Source organism: Gopherus flavomarginatus, chromosome 1 (genome assembly GCF_025201925.1).
Source record: "Gopherus flavomarginatus isolate rGopFla2 chromosome 1, rGopFla2.mat.asm, whole genome shotgun sequence".
Classification (NCBI taxonomy): Eukaryota; Metazoa; Chordata; order Testudines; family Testudinidae; genus Gopherus; species Gopherus flavomarginatus.
Genome location: NC_066617.1, coordinates 342,371,280 through 342,397,473, shown reverse-complemented (window position 1 = coordinate 342,397,473; position 26,194 = coordinate 342,371,280). Strand labels below are relative to the sequence as shown.

Genomic DNA, 26,194 nt, shown 5'->3' with positions numbered 1-26,194 from the left:
GAGGAGGAGATATTGGTTAACAAGCTTTCTGTATTGGGATATGCTCCTTCCAAAATAAATAAGATTAAAGCCACCATTGTTTTGTATAGCTGTATCATGCTATTTCCGGGATACTCAATTGGTACAATGCTATTGTAATGTCATTATATAAATCAATGATAATATGTGTTCTCCTGGGGTTCGCTTATGCTCACACTAACTGAAAAAAGTGTAGCAGAGGTAAAAGTAGTTTAGATCCAAATAGTGACAATGATTAGAGGCATGGAAAGACTTCCATATGAAGAGAGTGAAAAGTTTGGGTCTGTTTAATTTAAAGAGGAGACAAAGATTGGGAAACATGATAAAGGCACGGTATGCAGAATGGTATATAAAAGGTGCATTGGTAGCCCTGTTTACTTTTTCTCATGATACAGGAATCACTGCTCAAAATCCTGTTTGGGCCAAGAACTTATTTAGTGTCAAGAAAGCATTAAAGATCTATATGGCTAATGAGAAATTCACAGGTACATTAGGTAAGATAAAAATTAATTGTTCTGATGGGATGTAAACCCTCACTTCAGGATATAAACTAATCCCTATGTGATGGAGGTTAAGAAGAAACTTCCTCTCTGGTCTGATTAGTCTGTTACTGTCCACTTAGTGATTTCTTTCCTCTTCCCCTGTTTGTGGTTCTGGACACTGATATAGACAGGATGCTGCATGAGCCTAACCCTGTACAGATATTCTTATGCTCCTTTGTTAAATGCTACTTTTCCTTATAAAACAGCTTTTGCAGTCTTCACAGAATTAATTCTTTGTCTGGCAATCACAGCATACATAGTGTCAATAATCCCTACTAAATGTGTGGATAAGACCACTTCATTTCTTTTCTCTAAGTGTCCATTTTAAAACAGCAATAATAGACTCCAGGCAAAACATTTCTAAGGGATTAATTTATTATACGACTCAGGTAGTTGCAGTCATTCCACCATTTGTCTTATGCCTCACAAAACATAGCCCAGATAGACAATAATTCTCCAAAATGCTGTCTTATTACTTAAGTTATAGTATACCAGAGGGCCGTGTAACCACAACGAAACTTGGAATAAGCAGGAATTCTATTAGTGGCTTAAACTGAAATGTGTGTTGCATTCTGGTTATAATGGACATTATATTTCTGCAGCAGGTTGGGGGGAGGGAAGATATGGAGTCAGCGTGGAAGTAACTAATGCCATCTATTGTATAGAGCAGCTTAACTACCTCAGGATATAGCTGCCTAATTCTTCCATGAGTTCTTATTCCTCTTATATCTGTATCTATTATTTTAAAGGTATTTTGTGAAGTACACTCCAGGATAAAATTGCCTAATGTGAATGACTGTAGCTCTTTTCTGTCCGTAATTATCTCTGCACAATGCTGTACACGTTTTCAGTAGGGATTTCCCTGGAACATGTATATCGTACATGTAACTGTTGGATATTGCAGCTGCCCTCCAGTGGTGTTCTCTACTGTTCAGTCAAGTGTGTCTGCTTCACGGAACGGATTGTCTTTGAAACCAATATAATCAAATGGGTAAAGAAGGGCATAGGTGGAACCTTTGCAGAAGAAGTTACATGCTGAAGTAAAATAATTATACCGTTCAATCGAGCAAAATGTAATGTTTTAAATACAGTAATCATACCCAGGGTCATTGGTGGCTGAGTTTCTTTCAATCAAAAGGTTACAGATTTAGTTCTTGGCTGACAAATCTGAAAGCCCCTTGTCAAAGTCAAAACACATGTTTTCTGAACATTAATGTGACAATTTCACATTTTGGCCCTGGCTGCACTACCAGCAGAACCCTGGTTTTGTAACCAGTTTGTGACACACTCATCTAAACTGGTTACAGCAAAGACGGCTGAGCTCTGTCAACACAGCAGGTATTTTCACAAAGCAGCCATGTCTCAACTGTGTTTGTGTATCCACATTCACTGCACTTTGACTGCCTAAGTTTGTACCAGTGCATTCTGGGAAAATCTGCCTGGAGGACATGCACACAATGCATAATCAGCAGCAGGGGAAGAGTATTGCACTTTTGAGTTTTCTACTAATGGGCACCTACTAATGGATAGTCTAAACCTGTTATGCAGACCCTATTTAGGTTGGGGGGAGCTGACTATCCTGCAAAAGGAAAGCAAAGCAAAGCAAAATAAGTGATCATGAGATGAGAGAAAGTCCTCTCATGAATCAGTAACTGACTGAGAGATAGAAACTAAAGGATAGGAATAAATGGTTAGTTTTCAGAATGGAGAGAGGTAAAAATATTGGGATCACCAAGGTTTTGTACTCGAACCAGTGCTGTTCCACATATTCATAAATGATCTGGAAAAAGGGGTAAATAGTAAAGTGGCAAAACTTGCAGATGATATAAAATTACTCAAGAGAAGTCCAAAGCTGACTGTGAAGTATTACAAGGGATCTTACAAAACTGAGTGACTGGTCACAAAATGGCAAATGAAATTCAGTGTTGATTAATTCGAAGTATTGCACATTGGAAAACATAATACCAACTGTACATACAAAGTGATGGGATCTAAATGAACTGTTACCACTCAAAAGTATATTTGGTTTCAACAGAGAATTAGATAAGTTCATGGAGGATAGGTCCATCAATGGCTATTAGCCAAGATGATGAAGGATGCAAACCCATGCTCTGGTTGTCCCTAGGCCTCTCACTGCCATTACTTGCGACAGGACTGTTCTGTTCATTCCCTCTGAAGCCTCTGGCACTAGCCACTATCAGAAGAGAGGATACTGGGCTAGATGGACCATTGGTCTGATCCAGTATGTCTATTTTAATGTTCTTGTGGTATAATACTGACTATGCACTTACATGGTCTTTTTAACCAAGAATATAAAACCTCTAAAAGAACCCACCCCCCCCAAAAAAAAACAACCAACCAACCAAACTCTGAACCTTCACACCACCTTGGTGAAACATGTAAATATTAAAATAGATGCTGCATATATTTCTCAACTGAGCGGAGAAAACTAAATCACACAGCAAATGATTGACAATACTGTGAATTAGAATCCAAGTGTTACTAAATTTTAGGTCTCCTGTTTTTGGATACAGGACACCTCTTTCAGTCTGTATCAGTGGTTCTTAAACTGTGGGTCTGGACCCGAAAGTGGGTCACTCACCAGGGCCAGCATTAGACTTGCTGGACTCGAGGCTGAAGCTGAAACCCGAGCTCCACTCTCACCCAGGGCAGCGGGGCGCAGACTCTGGCTTCCCCTCCCTCCCCTACCTCCTCCAGGGTCCAGTAGTAACTTTATTATCAGAAGGGAGTCGGGTTGCAGTGACTCTAGACTCACAAAGCAGTACTGAAAGTCTCATTAGAAAAAAATTTCTCATCTGCTGGTTTTGTACTTTAAAAAAAAAAAAGTTTGCACTTGATAAAACCATTCAAGGTGTACCATGGTCTCGAAAGAGATGTGTCCGGCAGGAGAATACTGTGTATTGATAATTTATGCAAAGTCTTGCATTCTCATGTAGTAATTGGCTGCTAGTCTCAGACTCCATGCTAGTTAATCCAGCTCCTGTTACTCCCCAATGTATCAGGATCTCACTCATGCAGCAGGAGATTGGTGTCCTGGTTCAGTGATCCCATTTAACGCTAATGACATCGACCATGCCACAAAGTTAATGAGTGTTTGCCACCTCTCTGGCTATCTCTATATTTTATTGTTGACTTAACATATTTAAACTTCAGTCATTGTTATGGAAAAAGCTGTCAAATACAAGCAGGAAATCTGATGCTTTTCTCCCCTCCACTAAAATCAAGCGTGACTGCTCCAGAAGCATTTTAACATGTTAATTAAATGCAGCACCACAGAGTAGTTACTAGCCAAACAGCGCTCTCTCCCTGTAAAGATGTTTGCAGAATCACTGTTATTAAATAGGCGCAGTGGAGGAAAAAAAAGTGACCCTGCTATAATTGTCTGTTGCCGGTTCCTGTGGGTGTTTTAAGAGTGAACTACAGTAGATATAGATGACTTTGCCAACTGCCTTCTTTTGTTTTTTCTGGAAGAAACAGCACACAGAAGAGCAGAGCTCTGTGCAGACTGTAGAACTGAGCTATTGCAGTCAGAGAAAAACCGAAAAACTACCTCTTAGGTCATGTCTATACTGCAATTAGACACTTGCAGTTGGCCTATGCCACCTATCTCTGGCTTGCAAGAATCGACCTAAGGTGGTGGTTAACTGTGGTACAGATGTTTGGACTCAAGCTGGAAGGGGAGGGCCCCAGAGCTCAGGCTGCAGCCAGAGCCTGAACATCTACGCTGCAATTAAACAGCCCCTTAACCTAATCCCTGTGAGCCTGAGTCAGCTGGCACAGGCCAGCTGCAAGTGTCTAATTGCAGTGTAGACATACCTTAAATGCACATGTGCCTAGAGAGAAACGACATTATGATGACTTGGGCAAAATGTGTAATTCAGCAGTAAGAGAGTAAATAGCTTAGTGGGACTCCACACAGAGGTTCTTAATGCTTTGTGGATTTATTGCTCCCTAGATGCACCATGGCTTAGTATCGACTCTGATTTTCTTTGCCTGTCAGATGAGTTTAGACAACATACTTTCTACTGTTTCTCCATGGGTGACAGGCTATTGAGTGATATTGAGAGTTTTAATATTTGAAAATCACACTGAGTTTTTTATATTAAAATCACTGAGAGCTAAATATTATTTTATTGTCACAGCCTTGGTAAAAGTTCCAGACTTTTATGCCCCAAATGCATAATGAATCCAGAAACTGGCGCTGGTATGCATTGCCTTCAGACACTTTTCACTCCATCTCGTATGTCTGTGCCAGTAATTAGCTAGACACTGAATTACATCTAAACTATATTTTAATAATCGGAATAATAATTTTGGTAGGAGCATGTAATAGGATGGAGAATTCCCTAAACTCCAGGAGCCTGATTCTGCATCCACTTATACTGGTTTCATACTGGTATAACTCAATTTTTGCACAATTGGGATAACTCCTGATGTTCACTGATGCGCGTGAGATGAGAATGAAGCCTAGCCTTTGTGCATAAACTTTATCTTTCTAGCTTCTAAACAGATACTTCTTAGAGTCCTTCATTTTGAAACTGGTAATCTAACACAGCATTTATACATGTAGATTTGTCCAGGATTGATGCCATTACTTGGAATATTAGATCCACTATGAGGACATAAGAATGGCAATACTGACTCAGACTAATGGTCCATCTAGCCCAATATCTTGTCTTTCAACAGTGGTCAATGCCAGATGCTTCAGAGGGAATGAACAGAACAGGTAACCGTCAAATGTTCCATCCCATGTTGCCCATTCCCAGCTTCTGGCAAACAGAGGTTAGGGACACTTCAGAGCATGGATTTGCATCCCTGCCCAACTGGCTAATAGCCATTAATGGACCTATCCTCCATGAATTTATCTTTTTTGAACCCGGGACAATAGGACAATTCTCACTTGTGTAAAGAAGTAGTTTTGTACATAAGTGCTTGCAGAGTTAGACCCAGTGTTTGTAACTGATGCATTTGTAATCAATTAGAGCTGGTTGGAAAATTCTAACATTTCAAAATTTCTTTTGATTCCAGATCATAATGAAAACTTTAAGTTTCAAAATTTCTCTCAAAAAATTGGCACAGAAACATTATTTTGTTTTGATGATGTCAAATCATTTTGATGTCAAAACACTGTAATATAGTTGAGAGCGAATATAATAGATTTAATATATAAATAGAATATTAACATCAATATTTGATATACATTTTGAGATAAAATTAATCAAAATGATAATTGAAACAAAATGTTTTATCCTGTAACAATTCATTTCGACTTTTTCCCTGTCACTTGACGCATTACCCGAGAATATTATGATTTTGATGAAACAGCATCTTCTGATGGAAAAACTGTTCCACAGAAAAAATGTCAACCAACTATAATCAATTAGATTTTTGATAAAATCATGAGGGAGATAAAGATATACAGGTTTTATACTTAAAAGGTATAAAATAGAACATCAAAAACATCAGGATATGTACACCTCTACCTCGATATAGCACGACCCGATAGAACATGGATTTGGATATAATGTGGTAAAGCAGTCCTTCGGGGGGGCGGGGCTGCACACTCCTGTGGATCAAAGCAAGTTCGATATTATGCGGTTTCACCTATGACACAGTTAGATTTTTTGGTTCCTGAGAACAGCATTATATCAGGGTAGAGGTGTATGTATAAAAAAACTTAACACAGTAAAAATAAACAAGCAATATTTGGGGACCCTCCATCAACTCTTAACTTAACATCAAATGAAAGCACTGGCATCGTGCCAGCACTAAGTAAGTTGGAGACAAAAAGCTGTGGGTGAAATGAACCACTGAGCAATTAGGAGAAAAGATGTAAAGCCAGGGGGACTTGTAAGTCACTTAGAACTGTATATGAATTGTATAAAAGGGGGCAAATTTCAGAACAAGAAAGCTGAAGATGGTTTTTACTGAATCATTTATTTTAATAGATGTTTAGCAAGGAAGAATATAGATATACCATTGTTATCATTGTTTTAGCCACTGGCAATAGGATGATAATATTGAAAGTTAATGTGGAACTGTGGCCCTATTATTGAGTACTCTAATTACTTGCATCGGTGAGCAAAGCAGCCTGAGGAAAATAAAACTGGAATAGGCATCATGTCAGGAGTCTGGAGTGATGGAAGCTTTGGGCTAAATGATCAGAGGTGTTGTAGCTTGCAGAAAGGTCTTACATTCTAGGTGTTTTGCTTGAAGAGTTTTTCTTTTCTAACATTGCCAGCAAATTGCTGCTTGATTTCATGTAATATTTTTCAGAAATTTGTTAGGATTTGAGCTAATCCTCACCACCCCCTACCCACACCCGCCTTGCTGCAGACTTCAGGGGTTTTAAAAAAAAAGAAAGAGAAAATTCCTTTCTGAAAATGTCATTTTCAAATGGTTTAATGACTTCTTCACCTAAGAGAGAGTATTGAGCTGTGCTGCTGGAGAGTGAGGGGGAAAGTTTCATCAATTAAAAAGCTCATTGTTATCTTAGAATAGTTCATTGCATGTACAGTGATCTTATAGAGAAAATGGGCAAAAAGAGTCTGTTTAATGCTAATGATGATTTCTAGGGAAATGGAAGAAGGAAGCCCCTTTATTCTTTGTATCCTTGTGCTATAAAAGACATGCAGAGCTGTCCATTGTGTATGAATTTTAAACACAAAAATGTACTGTATTAGAATGTATCAGTATATAGCTGTGGGTTTTCTTTTGACGTACTGTATGATTTAAAGTAAAATATTAATGCACCATTGTTTTAATTTATGCCTTGTTCCTAACCAAGTTACCAATCCACACATTAAAAAGGGTGGCCCTTACATGCCCCTTCTCTTTCTATACCCTACATAGACTATAGAATGGAATTTAATTAAACTCCTACTTACTTCAATAGTAGAAGCCTTGTCAGTTTAATTGATTCTTAGTCAAAGTAATATTGATTGGATAAAAGCAAATCCATTTCTCTCCTGACAATTAAAACATTTAAATAGGCTCCGTCTCTCTTTTGATGAAAGGACAGGAAACCACTGGCAGCCGGTCTTATGGTTGATGTGGATCGTTAGCAAATGAATTAGTGTCCATTTGCATTGGTATCTGTCTTGTTTCAACATCATATCTTACTACATTAAAGTGCTGTAGTGTCCAGCTGTCAAACGCCAGACACTCATGTGAAAAGCCCTTATTATGTCTCTGTGCAAAGAACTCTCTCAAGTAAGCTTGTGCATTCAGGCCTCTGAGCCTGTGAGGTGCTGTGCGCTAACAACTCTCGTAGAAGAAGTCAACGGCAGCTGACGACACTGTGCACTAGACCCAGTCAGGATTTTTTTGACTAAATGTTTTTCATCAGAAAATGCCAGTTTGTCAAAATCAAAACTTTTCATATTTTGTTGGGAAGGTTTCTCATGCCCTGGGTGGCATTTTGGGAGTGAGAAATCAAGTGTGTGCTTCCCTCTGAAGAGCCAATAGCCCAGAGTTAGGGCACTCAGATGGGATGTGGGAGACCCAGGCTCCTGTTTCAGTCCCCATCCATCAAGATGTAGAATCAGTCTCTCTCTCTCTCTGTCTCTCTTGTTTGAGCCATTCCACATTATAGAAATAAATATTTATTGGAAAATTGATTTTATGGCTCTGTAGTTAGGGCACTCACTGGGGATGCAGGTGAGTATGGTTCGAATCCTTTTTTGAATCAGGCACACCAGGGACTTTAACTCAGGTCTCCCACATCCCTTGCTGAGAGCCCTGCCTGTTCAACTGCTGAGGGGTCTTGCTTTGTTTTTTCATTACGTTTTAGAAAGGTCTCATTTTTGTTCCTCATCAGCAAGAAAACAAATTTTGAATCAGTGAAATTTTTCCTGAAACAGAATTATTGTTTCTGGCTAGCTCTACTAAGCAGTACAAAACACTGGAAAACCACCTTGACAAAGAGTTATTGCAGTATTACCAGATAGAAATCAGAGTTCACTGACAGATTACTGATTCATAGATTTTAAGTACAGAAGTGACCATTATGATGATCACCTGTTGCCAGGAGCGGCACCAGGGTTTTTGGCACCCTAGGCAGAGGTCCTTCCGCGCTCCCGGTCGTTGGCGGCAATTCCGTGCTCCTGGGCTTCAGGGCACTTCGGCAGTGGGTCCCGGAGCGAGTGAAGGACCCGCCGCAGAATTGCTGCTGAAGACCCGGAGCACGGAAGGACCCCCCCACTGCCGAATTGCCGCCTAGGATGGCAAAATGCCCCCCCCCAAATCCTGGTGTCCTAGGCGACCGCCTAGGTCACCTGAATGGAGGCGCCGGCCCTGCCTGTTGCATAACACTGGCTGTACAACCTAACCAGGTAACTTCTGTTTCCAGCCCATCTCTTTTGTTTGAGCTCTAGCATGTCTTTTAGAAAGATATACACTGTTGTGTACTCTGCTAACCTATGTGTAAGGCAGGGGAATGGTCCCACTATTGTGGGGAACTTTCCAGGCTTCTGCACTGCCCCGGGGAAGTGGGCTAGGGAAAGGATCTGAGTCCTCGCTCCCACTTCCTTTACCCAGAGGCCTCCCTGCCCTTGAGGACTCCCCTTCCACTCTCCTGTCTGACAGAGTCCTCGTAACCCCGTCAAGGCTGGTCCCAGGATTCCTGGGAGGTTCGACCCCCAACCCTGCTGTGATCACCTAGTATAGGGGCTAGGGTGTCCCCACTCTGGGGTACTCTCTCTGCACTGGACACTTCCCTGGCCCACTGATCATTTTGTGCAAATTAAAGCAAATACAAGTTGTTTAATTAACAATTAATTTTAAAAAAGAATAAGGAAAAATGGGAAAGGTTAAAGAAAAACATATCACCCTGCTCTGTGGCAGGGAACATTACAAACAGTGTTTCTGGACATCAGGGCACTTCACAGTCTGTTCCTTGTAGGTCCCAGGCCACCCTCTCAGGCCCTGGCTATGGTGCGGGGATGCTGCAGATTGGACATTTGCAATGGTGGTGGCCACACATCTCCAGGCTTTGGGTGGTGGGGCCATTCTTCCCAGCGTCAGCTCCCCATCAGGTTAAGATCCTCCTCCCAGTCTGGCCTGCAAGGACCCTTGGCTGGGGTTGTCTTTCTGTGCTGGGCCTTTTTCCCAGGGTCCCCCCTTGGCTGGCCCCAGTTGCTCACCACACCTGGCTCGGTGGCTGCAGCTCTGCTCCCAGCACAAGATCTGCTCTCCCTAGGCTGTGTCTCTGGCTCTGTGGCTGCTTCCATGACTCTGCTCCCTACTCTGACCTGCTTCCTGGGCTGCTTTTCTGGCCCCTCTGAATCTGGCACGGCTCTGCTCCCCAGCTCAGCTTGGGCCCCTGCTTTCTCCTTAGCTCAGCCCCACTCTGTCTGACCCAGGCAATTCCAGCTCACATAGAGGACGGGACCCCCCCCCCCAGTCTCCTGACTCCCTTATTATCCTGTCCATCCTGTCATTCAGGCTGCCCTGGAGCATTCGCCTCTCCCTATTGTTCCTGGAGACTGTCAATCTCAGATTTGTGATTTCCCATCGATCCTTCCTCTTTTAATAATGGGAGCTAGCCAACCAAAACACCCCCGCTGAATGTTAGTAAGGGGGCAAAAATTCCCTTACATATGCAAGAAAACATGCTCATCTTATTGTTATCTTCTCCCTTCCCTCCATTTCAACTGGTTTCTTTGTCTGGTGAATCTTATCATTAACTAAGTCCCCAGTCCTACAAGCACTCGTGCACGTGCTTAACTTTCAGCATGCAAGCAGTTCACTGACTTCAAAGGGGCTCAGCTGCTTAAAGCTAAACCTGTGTGTATAATTGTTTTCTGTATTGAGGCATGAGAATGTAATCGCTTCCAGGCCAGGGCTGCCTTTTTACTACACTACTTGTTTGTACAGCCCCTGATTGTACCTCTGTACACTCCTGTAATAGCATTATAAATAATAGCACACGTGATTAATGGAGACGAAGGGATGGCAAAGGCACTTGAAAAGTTAAAATGCAGTTCAATTTGCAAAGTCTTGGAAATTGTGAGTAACTCTCTGCATCTTGTACAGGGCCGGCTCCAGGGTTTTTGCTGTCCCAAGCAGCAAAAAAAAGCCGCAATCGCGATCAGCTCTACCGCCGCCGCTTCAGTCTTCGGTGGCAAATCGGTGGCTGGTCCTTCCCTCCGACAGGGAATGAGGGACTTGCCGCCGAAGAGCAGGACGTGCGCCCCTCTCTATCGGCTGCCCCAATCCCCTGCTTGCTAGTCTGGTCCCTGGAGCCTGGAGCCGGCCCTGATCTTGTCATTTAGATTTGGGAACAAACTTTCTACTAGCCTAACTCCACTGACATCAATGGATAATTAGCATCTGCTAATTATTTTTGTTTTGAATGGGACCCAGAAGCTGATCTGGGAGCTGGTCATACATTTGCTGTTCTTAACTTAATTTTTAGACATGAACATTATGTTGGAGACTGAAATTCATGTTCTCATTATTCTGATTTATTTTTGGAGGGTGTACAAAAAACATCTAAAAGGATAAAACTAATCCCTAGTCATTTAGCTGATTGCTACTGCATAATGGCATAATGATAGGTTTTATGTAAGATGATAATGTTGGAAGTTATATGAGAAGACATGGGCTTTCATTTAAAGGATGGTATTTTAAATCGTTCTTTTGTACAGTTAAGTTGTGAATGAGAGCACAAGATAAATCTTTTGCACACAGAATATGTACTGTGCCTCTTTTTTTAAAAAAAAGTACCTGCATCTTGCCATCCATTTCAAGATTTAAGGATTGCAAGAATTAAAGTCCCAACCTTTTAAAATTGAATCTTACTGAGCCACTGTAATGAATTATTTGATCTCTTTAAGTAGTTACTTGATCCCATTTGTCTGTTTGGCATTGACCTCACAATCCAATTTGGAATCTTAGAAGAAAATACTGAAGTAAAGAACCATGATGGTATTATTCACTCTTTCTGGTTTTCAGTTTACTCCAGAAGATTATAGAAATGTAAATTCAGGATTGCATCGACTTAACCAACCTTTGTTCAGAGTGTGATGTGCTGGCTTTTCTGTGTGTGCTCTTCTAGCTGCAAGCAGAAGTTGGCATAATTGAAGAGGCAGTCCAGCCCAACATGGGGAAGGGGTTAGCCCCCCCCCTTTTACAGCTAGCCATCCGCAGACGCCATCTCCTGAACAGCTGTGCAGCTGGAGCAGTTCTCCTGCACTGGGGACACATGGGGCACAATTCCATCAGGGCTCCCATTGGTGCAGTGTGACTCTGCACCCTCCACACACAGGATTTTGCCTCTTTAAGGCACATTCGAGCCCTATAATCATAATCATACTTGGAGGGCCTTTGACAATGTTGTCAGTAACATTTGATTTTAAACCATATAGTAGCCACTTTTTTTTTTCCGAAGTACTGCTTTCCTGAGAGTTAATTTCTTACGCAGTGTGAAGGGAATGGTATGCGTCTCTCTCTGGTTCCTTTCTCCTGGGAGCATCTGTCTACCTATCTGTATATGGCTGCTGCTAATACCACTTTCTGGGGATGTAACACACACACAAAGGGATGGCTCCAGTTTTTTTGCCGCCCCAAGACAAACCCAATTGAAGCACCCGCTGCCGAAGACTGAAGTGGAGCGATTGAGCTGCCGCCGAAGAGGACGAGAGAGACTGAAGGGTCTGCTGCTGAATTGCCACTGCGGACCCAGACGTGCCAGCTTGCTAACGGATGGACTGCCGCCCCTTTCTATTGGCCGCCCCAGGCACCTGCTTCCTTCGCTGGTGCCTGGGGCCGGCCCTGCACACACAGCAAAGTCTGGTGATATGAGAGGAGGCAGCAGGCTGTGTTTCCTCAGCTTTTGTTAGTGTCAAATTAAAGACAAGATAAAAGGTTACAGCATGTTCTTTCTTTGCTTACCTTTTTAAAGTGGTATTAACCTTCTTATGGTGAAAGGCAACCCCCCCCCCCCAAAAAAAAACCCCTTAGCTGTATAATTAGAGTCTGGCCTGCCCTTTTAAAATTAGACCTGCTGACACCTCATGGAAAAGGTCTAAAAACATTCTGTTTAATCAGTGTGGGTAGAGAGAACATATTTGATTATAGGCTCCTCTTTCTGAAAACTGTAATTTTAATTTAAAATTTCACCTGTTCCTGCTCTTTTTGCCTTAGCTTCTTTTTGTGATGGTATCAGTTCATGGACAGTCATGTGTGATGAACCCTTCTGGGCCAAAATCTTCTCTCAGTTATATTGGTGAAAGCCCATTGATGCAAAATTTGTCCCTATAACTTATTTGGTGCTAAATCTTTTATATGATTATACCCAGTGATTTCTCCATGGCTACTCATAGGTAGTAAAACAAACAGGGTTTTGACCTTTAGTGATGTATAAGTAGAAGCAGGAATAGATAAATTGTTAAAATGAATGCCAATACCAGCCAAACTGTCTTTAAATTAGAAGGGTCAGACCTCAAAACTGAGATTTGGCTCCTGTCCTCTGGGATCATAGGACATAATTCTTTGTTTCATCCTATTTCAGAACTGTGTACTTAGATTTAGGTGCATATTCTGAATCCCTCTTATGTAAAACATGGAAGCTTGGATCCAGTGGTCCAAACCTATATCCAATTTAAAAAGAATATTTTTCAAAAATTTCTGTGTATTGTCAGCATGTTCTTACTGCTCTACTTCTGAATGCATTTTCTATTTCCCCTCTCAAGACATGTACCTTAACCAACTGTCTTTCTCTCCCTCCTTACTGCCCCTTGGGTATGTATCTGCTGTATCTCTAATCTCCTGTTTCACAATGACACATGATTATGGTGGCCGCAGGTGACACTACTGCAGGCCTTCCTACCATGAAGTTCCTTAATTCCTGCCATCACCTAGCATCTGCTCAGTAGCGCACTGCTACTGAATTTCTTAATCTCTAACTGTATTTTTCCCCAAGGGTAAATTCTCCAAGGAGAATTCTTTGTCTGCTCTGTTCAAATCAGAAATGTGAATGTTTTCTGTAGCTAAGATTTGATCTGATGTGCACAGCCAAATTCAACTATTGTGCTGTAGAGCAGACTGTAGCATATGCATTACTCTAGTCCTTGACTACTTTAATCCACTGAGGTTGTTTATATTAGTTTTATACTTATAATGTTGCTATCAAAATTGCACAGCATAGTGTGTGTTGAAAATGGTGGTGCAGTCAGAAAAACTGCTATGTAAAAATGGCACCTTTTAACCCAAATTACTGGAATCCTTTTTGTCTGCCCGCATTCTAAGTGAAAAGATTCAATCTAAAGGAGAGAAATGAGCTGGACTCTTCTGTCACGCACCTTAACAGTTATGGCTGAGATTTTTGATGAATAGGTGTAGATCCAATGACTTGCTTAGAGTTACACCAGTTTAGTCTAGCTGAGTATCTGGCACTGTATTCTGATTGCAGAACACATATTGGTGATGATGATGTTTCCATGCAGTAAAAATAAAGTGTACTTTGCCTAAAACAACTTACATTGTAGAATTAAAAAAATGACAAGAAGGAAAAAAAAGAAGTCGCCATCAGTAAGAGTGCCTCCTCTGTCACTGCAACAAGTCTGGGAATAAAATGGCTGCTGAACTTTGCTTAGAGGAGAATTCTTAGAAATATAAAGGTACAATCCTCAGAAAACAGAGGGTATCACATTTCCATTGTTATATTTATCATAAAGGCAACAGTGAAGGAGCCAGAAAGCACAGCTTGACTTTGGGAGCCCAGCTCAGTTAACTATAACCATGAGCACACTATGAAAACCAAAGCAGACTAAAAGAGTTTGTCTGCAGAGTAAATTAACAAACTGTAAATGAAGCCTGTTTGATATAGAAGCCATTAAGATCAATATATGGCTGAATTCTATTTTTGAATGGATGGAGATTGGAGGTGCTTGGCAGCACAGAGGATTGGACCATATATCTAGAATGGAACCCCCACAATTTTAATTTTGTTCAGAGTTAGTTTTCTGAGTGTGCTGTTTTTTAGGGTTGTGCAAATACATTCTCTTCTAAACCCTGAGTTTAATGGGTTTTATATAGCTCAGCAATAAATGTTTGCTCCAGGCTCAAATTTGGCATAAAAGACTAAAAGCCTAGGAGAAACTTTTTTATTTTGAAAAAATTGAAAATAAGTGCAGTTGATCAGCAATTGTTCTTTTGCAATAACAATGCAAACAGATTGTCTGGATGTTTTTGTCCTTTACAAATGCAGCTGTACTCTTGAAGTTGATTTTGTAGAACAGTTGCATTGTCAAATTCTGTAATCATTATTTCTCACTGATTTCCATATCAAATTTGTTCATTTTGCTACTAACAACTACCAGCTCCTTAAACTCAGCCTTCACTTTGACAATCAAAAAACATTCTTTACAGATCCTGCATCACCATCAGCAACAGAGAATCTGCAGGTCAAATTATACCTGTGCCAGTACATTTAAGGCTACTGAGACTGCGATGATACAATAATCTTAGGACAATGGGGTTGTAGAGATGTAACAGAGATCCTAATCTGGTCTACAGAGTATTTGTTACTGAAGAAATTCATGATGCTAAAGAACCCAACTTAATTCCACAAACTCACCCTGTATCTGATGGTCAGTTATTAAAACGTGTTTTGAAGACATAAGACACTGTCTGTGTGATCCAGGTGCTATGGAGACTTTACTCTTTTTGTCTTGTCTTATTTTATTGTATGCTCAAAGCCAATACATGAAGATTGGGTTGCTGAATAAAGGGGACATTGTAGTTATCTAGTCTCACGTCCTGCATAACATAGGATTTAGGAATTTGCTGAATTAATTCCTGCTTCAAGTCTAATAGCTGTGGCTGAATTTTTCAGATAATATCCAATCTTGATTCAAAAATTTCCTGTGGAGAATCCATCATAACATTGGTAAACTGCTCCAATGGCTAATTACCCTCACTTTAAAAAAAATGTGCCTTATTTCTAGTCTCAATTTTTCTAGAATCAATTTCCAGCTGTTGGATCTTATACTTTGGTCTGCTGGATTACAGAGGCCTCTATTATCAATTTTCTGTTACCCATATTTGCTTGTGCCCCGCTTACCAAATGATCTGTGTCAGTGTCCTGTCCATCTTGTTATTTATCATTTCCTAATCTTTATGTCATCAGAAAACTATCAGTAATGATTTTTGTGTTTTCTTCATTATCAATAAAAATATTAAATAGTGTGGGGTCAAGAACCAGTTCTTTCAGTACACCACTAGAACCCCCCCCCCCCCCGATGATCAGAGACCTCTAAGAGATCTCAAGAGGTCACCTCATCCAGTCCCCTGCACTCATGGAAGGACTAGGTATTATCTAGACCATCCCTGACCGGTGTTTGTCTAATCTGTTCCACAGCCTCCTTAGGCAATTTATTCCAGTGATGATTCCCTGTTTACAGTTACATTTTGGGACCTGCCATTTAGCTGGTTTTTAATACATTTAATATGTGCCATGTTAATTTTGTATCATTCTAGTTTCTTAATTAAATGTCATGTGGTATCAAAACAACATGCCTTACAGAAGTCTAAGTATATTACATTAACACCATTACCTTGATCAATCAGACATGTTATCTCATCATAAAAAGATATCAGGTTAGTCTGACAAGTTCTATATTCTATAAATCTATTTTGAATGACATTAATTATATTACCCTCCTTTAATTCTTTATTAATCTACTCCCATACCAGCCCTTCCATTGTTGTGTCTGGGATAAATAACATACAGACAGGCCTATACATTCCTGTCATCCCATTTACCCTTTTAAAATATTGACACAACATTAGCTTTCTTCGAATCTTCTGAAACTTCACCAGTCTTCCAATATTCATAGGAAATCAATTTTAATGGTGTAGGGAGCTCCTTGGCCAGTCTTTTATAACTCTTGGATGGAAGCTGTCCAGACCTCATGGTTTAAAATGTCTAACTTTAATAGTTGCTGTTTATCATCCTCTTTAGTTGGAATAGAAAGTATTTTGTAATCACTGTATGATGTAACTACATCATCGGGCTTTTGCTCAAATACATGACAAATATTTATTGAATACTTCTGTGTTTTCTGCATTATTAGTGACAATTCTAGCAGATCCATCTAGTAATGGAACAGTAACTTTGTTAGGATGTTTTATTCCTAATACACCTAAAATCTCCTTATTGCCCTAACTCTGGTAGCCATAGAGTTTGCCATCTGTCCTTTTGCTTCCCTTATCAATTTCTATAATTACTAGCCTCTAATATGTATTAATTGATATCGACTTTTCCTTCTTTCTTTTTAATATAGCTTCTTTCACTTTTCATCTAAGATGGGGGGAAAGGGGTTGTTTGCTTATTTTAATTGCTGTAAATTCTTTCTCAGTTGTGGCCTTTAAACTTTTCCCAAGTGTCATTCACACTTTTCTGTTTAAATTCTTTTTCCCAGCTGATTTGGATCATAATTGCTTTCAGCTTTATGATATTGGCCCTTTTAAAGAACCAAGCATATGTATTACTAGTTTGGATATTACTCTGTTTGCACAGAGTTGTAAGGTGGAAGAGTATGTATGTCATGAGTTGATTTGGGCACAAAAGAGTTATTTTTTCCTGTCAGAAGAAAAAGCATCCTGCCTGTGAATCATGTTAACTCAGCTTAAGTTTTCATACCAACATATTGAAAAGACCATAACATAACATGGAACTGAACTAGGATCATGAGAAATTCATATTTAATTATCTCATGGAGCAACATGTAAAAATAGCGTGCAAAACAGAGCAACCTCCACCACTGTTAAAAAGCTTATTGGGTAAATATTAAAGTTGTAACAAAGATTTTTTAATGTTGAAAATTGCTTCTATTTGAATGAACTAAAGCAGTTTTACTAAAAATACATAGTTCTCCAATTACATTAGTATGGAAAAACTGAATTTTGTGACAAACTTCAATTTAACCTTTCTATAAAAGAAGGATAATGATACATTACAAGAGGATTAATTTCTGCAATCCATTCTTAGAGTTCTCTGAAGTTTTGTCATTGATGAAAGCATGACTAGGATTTGACACTAATTAAGTTTCATGCTGTGAAGTGTGTTTGTGTGGTTCTTTCAAAAGCCCTCATCAAAATTACAGATTGTTTTATAGAAATTCTAAACTCAAGGCATTTTCCCCTGAATTAATAAATGGTTTTTATAACTGATTTTTTACTAAAATAAACATTACATTTTTTAAAAATAAAGCTGAGAGTTCATTTCTAACTGCAGGAGTTTAACTGATTGCATGGACATGAAGCACAAAATGGTTCTATAGATTTTATTTAATTGCCTAATGACCTTATTCAACTACCAGTGAAGAGTTTCTGTTATGGGGGGATTAGGGATTAGTTTTTACAAGTATTCTTTTTAATCTGTTTCTGAAGAGGACACAATGCAGTGACCATCTGTGTTATCATTTCATCTGGACAGCATGAATATGTAAGGCAAACAAAGGGTAATGTAAATTTATTGGAAATCATGTTTATTTCCGGACAAGACACCACTAGCCAATTCCCAAACTATTCATTTTATAGTCTCACTGTGAAGGGATTTGAGAAATACCGGCTCACAAGTCTTGTTGTTGAATTGAATGACAGAAATGTAACATTCTCACACTCTCGTTAATATTTGACCCATACTCCATATGAATAACACCAACCACATTTCTTCTTCACTGGCAGGAATACTGCATGACACTAAATTAAATCTGGAAGTCCAGTTTGGATGAAATAAGAACTAAGTTTTATCCTTAGCCTAAAATGTGACATGACCATTTCTGGAAGTTAAAAGATATTTGGTGGTGAGTCTTTTTGGAAAATTAGAATCTGATTCTCTAATGTACACCAGCAAAACCGGATTGACTTCAGATGCAATACTCCTGATTTATAACAGCATGAGAGGCGAATCAAGCCCTAACGCCTCCATTTTGCTTGCTTCTGTTAGCTATTCTATTACAGTAGTAAGCTAGAGGACCCAACCAAGATGCGGGCCCTTTTGTGATAGCTACTGTCCAAAGACATAGTGATGTATAGAAGGGAAACTGTATTTTACAATTTCTAAACATGGGGCTATAGGGAAACAAAATGTACCACTGGTAGGAATAAATGCAAGTCTCTAGAGTACAAGACTGGTGCCTCAACTGCAGGGCCACCTTTCCTCTCAACTTTATATCTCTGCATGAGACCAGAAGACAACATATGGAAATACATGAGCCCAGAAGCTTAAATGTAACAAAGGCTGTTCTCTTGAGAATTGAAGCCTATGTTTGCTGAATCAAGAAGTTTGGATAGGTAGCCAAATTTCTGGGTTGTATCCCTGAACTGAATCCAAACTGCAAACTTTCTGAGATTTGTCTATTGCTTGATTTTTAATGTCACTGATTAAAAGTGTCATCTTGATCTTTTAGTTCTCCATATATTGTGGCTGATAGTAACAGATAAAATTCAGTAGGAAAAAGGTATTAAATTTGTAGAGCATCAAACAGCTTGTTTTCTGCGTACAAAATTGTGCAATACAGCATGTCACTTAAACAGAATGTTGAAAATTGTTATATAGTGTCCCTGGCTTTCTTCTCTACCTCAGTAGCAGGAGACTGCTTTATTTTACCAGAACCATTTTTTTTTTTTTTTTGGACAATGAAAACTATTGATTCATTCTTCTGTCTGTTGTTTGTGTCTCTGTCTCGTTGCATGCAAAAATGAAGTGAGATCAGAAAGAGAAGAGAAAATCTGACCTTTTGCTGTTAGTGTGTCGCTTTTCCAACACATAAAAATAAATTGTTCCAAACCTCTTCCGTTAATTCAGTGTCTAAAATGCCATTCTTGAGTTTTGTTTCCACAATGTTAGAGAGTTTAAATGAGATCATCCACGACCTATTTATATCAATTAATACCATGCAAATGTTGACCTGTTAATTAGAAATGAGGACAGATGTTTTTAAAATGGCATCTTCCAAACTAAAAATGACTATTTATATTCTATAATTCCTAAAGTTATAAATATGCCCTTTATAGTGTGCAGCATGTTCACTGGGCACCCACTCTTGTCAGTTATTCTGAAGCTAGTTTGTTTTTTAACCCCCTCTCCCCCCTCCAAAAAAAACAAAACAACTTTATCTGTTTTGTCTTTGGATGGAAAGACCTTCAGGCAGAGACAATCTTTTATTCTGCATTTTTACAGCACCCAGCATAATGGTGGCCTTTGACAGGGTCAGAAACACACCGACCACCCGTGCCTCCTTATGGCTCACCTGAAGAATTAGCTGACCACTGGTCATTCACTGTGCTGCAGTTGCTTAGCCCATTGCTTCAGTCACATGCTCGCTGGCCCCTCTCTCCCTTGTCAGGAACTGCAGTGCCTCTCCTTCATGGCTTAGCCCTCCGGCCAAGTAACCATCATCCTCCCCAGCCAGGGTATTATCAGAGACTCTTTCCTCAGTCTCAGGCAGTCTCCATCTCCACCCTGCTGACTGCACCACTCCCACAGAGGTTGGAAGGGGAACCCAGGACCACTCTTCACACTGGCTACCAATCCAGAGACCCTCAAACCAGCAATTCAGGTCAATTCTCTCAGCCCTTACTGTTCCTTCCCTGGACTGCTTCCTATACTCCTATTTGAGGCTCCTACTCTCCCCATTGTATCAGGAAATGTGACTGCAGGCTTCCTTCCTGCAGCCCTCTTCCGTCCTCAGCTCCGAAGCTTAATGGAAGCCTCTCCTGTTCCTGCCCATGTGAGTTGTGAGCTTCATTCTCAGTCCGATTGCCTCTTAGCTCCTCAGCAGGTGCAGCCTAAGGCTAATTGGTCTCTCTTTCCTCTTTAACCCCATCTCTGCTGGTGTGGGGTGAACACCCATCACAGGCTTCAATACCTAGTAAAGTCTGCTCCGCCCTTCCTGCCTCTCATTCTGTTGAACCGAGGGGCATCCACCTCCCAAAAGTCTCCCACCATAGCCAACAACTCCACAGGCCTTCAGGAGGAGGAGGGGTAGTTCCAAGGTTCCCAACTCCCCTAGAGGCATATAGACCTCCAGCACCAGGGCTCAAGGCGTCATGGAGCTTAGAAATCCCAGCTCCCCTGGAGCCCCAGTCAGAGCCATTACAGCAGCAGTGGATTATGCAAGAACAGATAGACTTCCTTGCTCTGCTCTGATGCTCTCCCAACTTCGTTTGTTTTTTGCTTTCTACACAGCAAAATCGGTTTGAAGAAGACATGTGGGTACAGTGAGATTCCAGATAACTTAGGTTACTAAATATACACCAACACAGCTGGCCTAGCTACATACATACTGCTGCTTTGCATGGTTTCAGGCAGCATCTACACCCCTGAGAACAGTGAGCACCACTAGAAAGCTCACAAACTACTCACCCTCCTTCCCCACTGGAGCTGAGGATGACACTGGGTGCCCACCCATGCAAGTTATTGCCAACTCTCATTATTTTTTGACTGACAGAAATTTATCAAGGGCTTGAACCAATCTGGCAATGACATGAGAGGCTCCATATCTTGGCAAATTGAGTCCTGGAATGGGGACACCCCTCAGTGATTGACTGCCTCACTCACTTGCCCATCTTCTGAGAAACCAATCAGAGCTCTCTCCTTCTCCCTTCAGCAACTCAAAGCCATTGTCACATGGGTGGAGGGGGGAGGAGGGAGCAAAAACCCCTCAGTAACTCAGGGTGACTCCACTCCCTCCACCACCCTCCTCACAGCACCCACTCCGGGAAGGGATAATGGGGGGTGAAGAGCCCCTGACACTGCTGTCTCCAGGCTGAAAGGGGGAGAAGGGACCCCACTGTAGCCCCCCCCAGGCCTGGGAGAGGTGGGTGAAGAATGCCAGGAGAAGCTCAGGAAAGGCTGAGAGGGGGACTGAACTGATGAGGGGGTCTGAGGATAGGATTGATTTGGAAGCTGGGGGCAGAATTAATTGCTGGGCAGGGGACGGGCAGTTGTGGTGGCCAGATTTCCTGCAGCAGGGCCAAGATTTTCTGCTGTTGCCTCAGTCATTTGCTCTGCGCCCCTTCTCTCACTGGTCAGGAGCTGCAGTGCCTGTCCTCTGTGGCTTAGCCCTCCAGCCAAATCACCATCATCACACAATGAATTTGGGAGAATGGACAACACTAATTCTCTTTCTCTCTCACTCACACACACATGATGGGCAGGAGGAGTTTAAAAATCAAAAGACAAACTAACCGCCCCTCACACTATCTATCTATCTATCTATGTAAAATCACATGATTTTTGAGCCAATCTCATGATTTTGGGGGATCCAACTCATTCTTTTTGATATCGGCACTGTTGTTTAGAGACCCTGTACAGACCCCTGCCCATGAGGCCATCATTAGAGAGACCCCATGAAAAAAAAAGAAAAAAGAAAGAGGTGGAGGTAAAAAACAAGAAGCAGCAGAGGTTTAAAAATACACACCAAAAATCAGAACTCATCAGACCACGTCTCCCTCTTCTGAAGCCCATTGGAGTAAGTTTTTTGCCATTTTACCAGGCATAAGCAGACACAAAGGATGCGGGAAACCAGTCATAGCTGTATTTTAATCTTGCAATAGTAACATTATCAGAAGTCATTTTGTGTATTGCACTTTTATTCTCTTCAGGTTCAATGTAATGAAACCCACACCCATGGTTTTTTGTTTTCTTCCCTCTGCCCAATTTATAGTACTGGTAATTTCTGAATATTTCCTTGGCAAACATGACCCTATGTTCTTGTTATATGCAGCTGTCCTTCAATAGAGCATGTTCACCTGCTAAGGTGATAAATCCCTTATAACTACCTCAGAGGGATGACATAGATTCAGTGGTTTGTGGAGTTTTTTGTTTGTTTGCTTGTTTTGTTTTTTAAGACGGAGAAATATCAAAAGAGAATCATGTTCTTATTGGATATGGCATTCTTTTGTATGTGAATAAAGACAGTCTCCAGCTTTGCTGTATTCTACCTCTTGCTAACTGCAATCTTGATGATGCATTTAGAATATGTAATTTCAGACCAAATGTATTTTGTAGCGACTTTTTTCACAGAATAATGAAATACACCTCCAGACATTCTTTACTTTAATGAATGGGCCAAAATATTTCATTGTATCAAAACAGAGAGTGCTCACTATGCAGCATTTTATGCTTTGATCAGTCAAAGGTAGGACATATTTCCTTACCTTAAAAATAAAATGAAATCAAAATAAGTTCTTTTTTGCCCTTAATTACTTCGGGTATGAGGTTAATGGAATTTCACCAAGTCTTGCTGATTGGATTCAGCAGTTTGAGATTACTTTTTGGTTGTTTGTTTTAAAGCCTACCTGATGGGTGGACCAATTTAGAAGCCCTTTAAATCATACACAGACTTTTCAATTAGTTGGGAAGAACAAAAAACATAATCTGCTCAGGAATGTTACAGGCTACGTGAGGAGGCAACTCATTCCCTCACAACTGAGATTTGAAAATAAATTGGTCTCTTGCAGTCAGACATGCTTACAATTTGCAGAGGCAGCAGAATATTGATACCACATTTCTTGTGGTGGGAAAAAGTGGCATGGATATTATTTGCATAGATCGTCCACTTTAGTTCTGCATATGGAGAGGTGCCTCAGTGTGTATCTGTCTTCTCATATGGAGAGGGGAAAGAAGAGGCCTGATGTCTCCATGGTAGTCTCTCCCTCCCTCTCAGGAACCCATGATTCATAGGCTAGGAGTCTATGCAGGGAGAGGGAGTGGAAACTGAGTAGATCAGGGAAGGAGGAGAAAACAGGCTGGAGAGGCTGCATATTGTTCCTTCTCAGGCCTTGCAGAAATTCTTGCAAAGAAAATACATCCTAGGCCTTTATAATTTTTTCTGCAGATCCCCTGGATCTTCCTTTCCTTTATCCTCTGATACCAAGTCCTGGCTGGTTTCACAGAGCCTCTGTGGCCAAGAAGGGTTCCTGGTAGTTCAGCTCCCTTATAGCCACATTGCCAGAAAGCCGGGAACCAAGCCCAACAAGGCTCAGAATTCAAGGGGAGGTGCAGGACCTGAGTGTGGTTTGCCCAGATTTGTGGGCAGTTCCCATAGGTTTTTCTGCAGTGGTGGGTGAATATTCATATCCCAATATGAAGAGATCACACAGAGAGGATTTACCATGGGAGAAGATTATCTTTGCATTGTTTGGTAGACATTTCAAGAATTGTCTCTGTGTTGCTAATGTCATTATTGTATAGTATATATCTTTCCCCAGTATGTTGTATGGATGAGTATAGTATGTACCTTTCTCCTCAAATGATCTGTGTTCTAACAAGTGTCCTACAAGCTGAGAGGAACCTGGGATTGATGTCCTCTGTAGGTGAGGGTTGATCAGTATTTTAGAGCAGACATCATTACCAGTAGCTGAGAGTCAACTGGAAGGCTGTGTGTTCTGGATATCACTGTTATAGTTTATCTATTTATTGATATATATACCTGAGGACAGAAGCAATGATCTGCAGAATATCCCATGGAGAGAGCTGTTCATATATACACATTTTGTTACTGAGTTAGCATTACCCTCAGAACCCAGAGACATAACAAATCCTTGCAAGAAGCCCTTTCTTGTAATTGCTTTATTTCCCTTTTCTGTTTTTAATCATGGTATTATCCATAGTTGTTAATGATTCTTTTGCACTTGCTAGCCTATATTTGTTTTTTGTTATATTTGTTATTTGTTTTGCTGGCACATGCAAATGAATGTTCAGTGAATGTACTAGAAGTTTTATTGAAAATGTGTATTAAATTCCAACTTGATTTCATCAGCACTTTAAGGATCATGTTGTCTTTCCCCTTTATACCTTCTTCCAGTTATTTCCCAGGCCTTGATTCTGTCTTTTGCATCCATATCTACACATATATTCTCCCTTGGGGAGGGAGGACGGAGGGCAGGAAGAGATTAAATAACATTTGACTGATGTACTGTCACAATGATTAACATACTACTGGAATGTGCTCAGATACTAAAGTGGTGAGCGTTTGTGGCAGGTAGGGCTGCTCTGTAACACCTTCTTAACTGGCCAGCTGGCTCCGCATAGGTCAGTGTTTCCTCTTGTCCTTTCTAGGTCTCTGGAGGACTAAGTTGTTGGTAGCCCAGTCTGACTGGATTTTCCTTGAGCAGGGGGTGTCAGAGTGCCAATGCCTCCAACAGTGTGCAGAGAAGGCCTGATAGAGCGGTATAACAGAGTGATAGAACAACCTACACAGACTAAAATAAAAACTGAGCCAAAGAGACAATGTCATCGACGTATTCAGGATCATGAAGTAGAATGGTGTTCAGCTCAATGCCACTGACAGCTACCTCAGGCATATCCATCAACCAGTCAATAGCAGTATTGTACATTGATGGTAACATAATCCAGCATTGCTGACTCCCATAGAAACAGGAAAACATACCATGCATCTAGCACTGACTCAAATGCAGGTTTCTGTTCTATTATATAGCTCTTCCATCAATGACACGTCTGCTGACAAAAGTGCACCTTTGACTTCAATGATAAGTAATTAATGGACTGAAATTAGTTCAGCCAAAAGCTCTTATCAGAGTTAGGCTCTCAGATGGCTTTCCATTCTGAATTTCTTAAGTCCATGGAAGCATAGAGACTGAAATACCACTTCTGCTGTCTGATAAAGAGCAGCAGTATTACAAGTCATCAGTGCTGACCACTACCAGTTCAGTGCTGGGGCCTCAACTCTGCTAAAGTCACCTATGGATCAGTGAAAAGACATTCACTGAAGTTGGAGCTAAGAACAAAGGGAGACTACAATTTGAGACATGTTTGTTGAAAGCAAAAGCAAAGGCAAAGTGGGTTCAACTTTGAAATGTCGTCAAGTGATTGTGTAAGAAAGATAAACAATCCTGATGATTGTCTCAGGCAGCCAGTTTAGAACAGGGCACTGCCAGGCAGGACCTTCACAGGCTGTATGCAACTTACTGGTGTTTGTGGAGGAAGCTTGTCCAGTAAAAAATCAGGATGGCGCCATCAGCCACTGTCTGCAAGATCAGTTGCATCAAGGGGAATGTCATTTAAAGATGTTCCTTAATTCTCTGCTGCCTGCAGCCCCTCTTCTGTTTGCAGTGGAGAAGGAAGTTCTGCTAGAACCATCTTCCTTCATCTAAGAAGAAATCCATATTGCAGTCCATAAGGTGCAATTTGGGAAGGCACCAAGGATTTGTAACATCATTCCTAAGTTGCTGAAGAGAGGTGAGGGTATTGTTGTGTCATGGCTACTTAAGCTCTTCTAAACCATCTGACACACTCATATCATCCCTGGCAACTGGAAGAACAGTGTTACTTTGCCTCTGTTCAAAGAGGGCAATATGGCCAAATGTAGCAACAATAGAGGTAATATGCTATTATTGGTTCCAGGAAAATTCTTTGTTTCTGTGTTAATTTCTCAAATCAATGCTGCACTTCATGGCAAGGGCCAGGATACTTAGTGCAGTTTTAGACCTGGTTCTTCCACTGTTGACCTGATTTTTACCTTAAGGCAGTGTTTTGAGAAGATGGCTGAACTTAATAAGCCAGGTGCTGCAATTTTTATAGGCTTTTGTCAGGCCTTTGATTCAGTACATTGAGCAAGTTTGATCTGAAGAGGCAG

The 26,194-nt window shown here is 40.8% G+C and overlaps 1 protein-coding gene across 4 annotated transcripts in view; it reads left to right on the top strand.

The window, feature by feature from the left end:
* Nucleotides 1–26,194, top strand: part of CNTN5 (contactin 5) — a 1,071,723-nt gene that overhangs the window by 243,789 nt on the left and 801,740 nt on the right. Inside the window, exon 1 of one of the 4 annotated variants that reach the window (XM_050940428.1) lies at nucleotides 18,014–18,033. The exons of the other annotated variants lie outside the window; for them this stretch is intronic. The gene's annotated coding sequence lies outside the window, so the exon portion shown is untranslated. Of the gene's footprint in view, nucleotides 1–18,013; nucleotides 18,034–26,194 lie in introns of those variants that run through there. 4 annotated transcript variants of the gene reach the window in all.